This window comes from Etheostoma spectabile, chromosome 16 (assembly GCF_008692095.1).
Source record: "Etheostoma spectabile isolate EspeVRDwgs_2016 chromosome 16, UIUC_Espe_1.0, whole genome shotgun sequence".
In the NCBI taxonomy this organism is placed as follows: domain Eukaryota; kingdom Metazoa; phylum Chordata; class Actinopteri; order Perciformes; family Percidae; genus Etheostoma; species Etheostoma spectabile.
Genome location: NC_045748.1, coordinates 23,251,201 through 23,253,517, shown reverse-complemented (window position 1 = coordinate 23,253,517; position 2,317 = coordinate 23,251,201).

Sequence of the window (2,317 nt, the reverse complement as noted above, 5' to 3'; positions counted from 1 at the left end):
GAGCAGCCTTCCACTGAACCGGCTCCTCTGTGTGCTGATGACGGAGTGCAGGGGGTGGCTGCCATTGTCAATAATGTCCAGCAGTTTGTCCAGTGTCCACCTCTCTGCCACTGTCCACCGTCACCAACGAGACCCAGGATCCAGCCGGCCCGCCTGATCAGATTATCCAGCCTGGCGGTGTCCTTCTTGGATATGCTGCCCCCCCGCACACCACGGCGTAGAAGAGGACACTGGTCACCACAGACTGGCAAAACATCCACAGCAGTTTGCTGCAGATGTTAAAAGATCGCAGTCTCCTCAGGAAGGACTTCTAAGGGAGACTCCAGACACCCTTCTGAGGAAACCCATTTCAGCCGCTTGTACCCTGGATCTTGTTCTTTTACATAGTACAGGAACCATTCACCATTCATACACTGTGGCTGAGGCTGTCATACAAGGTGTCACCTAATTAGCACTCACACAAATTTACACACCGATGCACAGCATTGGGAGGAACTTGGGATTCAGTGTCTTGCGCAAGGACTTTGACATGGGACTGCAGGGCCAGGGACTGAACCTCCAACCTTCCATTTGGGAGGCAAACACTTTACCACTGAGCGCAGTCACCCAGCATAAGCATTAGAGTCAACTTCAAAAAAAGATGACCAGAAAGGAACAAGCTTTGGATAAGATCAGAACATATGATGGGAAGTAGCTGGCGTCTGTTCACATCTATCGCTTTATTCTTGTAATAGCCTATAATAACTTCATTTTTCACAAAATATCGCGACTCCTCCAAACATCAGAGAACACAGATGGGATGAGTTATATTTTGAATGTGCACAAAGTTTTGGACATGAGCAGTAATGTATCTTTGAGTTAAATAATTGTCATATGCACATTTAAGGAGGTTACTTCAAACAAAAGATGCAAAAGAGGAGGGAAGAATAAATGATATCTGAGCTACATGTGTGCTGACTTAGATATAATTAGAAAAGTTGATCTAAAGGAGAATACAAAGCAATACAGAATGCCTAAGAGCCTTATTGCAATATATTCCATTATGTATTTATAGTTGGATTGTAATGTTTCCCTTTACATAAAGATATTTCAGGCATGTTGATTCAGAAAAAGATAGAAATAGGTGCATAAAAATTCACCAAAATGCAGGAAATGAAGGGTTTAATGCTAAAATAAAACTGGAGGTGGACCCCCAGACCCTTGGCATCATAAGTCACAGTGAGAAAGAAAATGTCCCTGATTCTCTTAAATCAACATCATTTTCTTGTTTAAAAAGATGTTGACCAAGATTTAGATTGGCAAGCCAGTCTGAAAACTTATAGGAAGAGCCTCAGAAATGCCAGAGCAGCCTATACTTGTTATTAATAGAAGAAAATAAGAACACCCTAAAGTTTCCTTTCAGCATTGTAGCCAGGCTGACAGAGAGTCACAGCTCCATGTATTCCAATATCTCTCAAAAGTGACGACTTCTTGAGCTTTATACAATTAGAACAATTAGAGATAAACAATTATCTTGTCCTCAACTTCAAACTACCTTTAAATGCAGGACTCCTAAAAAGAGCTTTAAGACCTGACATATTTTTAGACTGCTTTCCTCCTATCAACCTTCACCGATTAATGCTGAAGATTTCTTCAGCTAAGCCATCTACCTGTCCCTTTCCCCCTATCCCCATCACAACTAGGCCACTTAAAGAAGCTTTACCCTTGGTTAACACTTCTTTACTAGATATGATCAATATCACTCCTTTTTCTGAGTTGACTTGAACGCACCAGTTGGCGAGTGCGTACTGGAGCGCACGTTACTGAAGTTGCGTCAGTTGATCGGTAGACTCACTCGTATAGATAAGTCTGACTGCATCTGCAAGGAAATGGAGTTAGTCTATTCCTCATTGAGCTACGGAATTAAAGCAGCAATATTCTGTTTTGGTGCGCTTTGGCGCCATCTAAATGCCCCAAAAATGTTGCTGCACGCTCGTGAAACACGGGGCCTGCAACTCCATTCGGAAATCTGTCTGTTCAATGTTTACTCAGGCTACTAATTTATCCAGATACGTAATTTTGAAAACATAATATTTATTGGTAGAGTATGCATTCTTGATCAAATCGGCATATAATTAAAGCATATAAAAGTAATCATACTACACCTTTACTGTTTTTTAAGTTATTGACACCGTTTGTTTATTTCTTTATAGGCCGGCTGAGAAGGACTGAGCCGTGAAACCATGGAGCCCCTTTTTATTTTTTTATTAATATATATATATGTATGTATGTATGTATATATTTTTTGTGACTTATTTTGCACACACTTTACAAACAC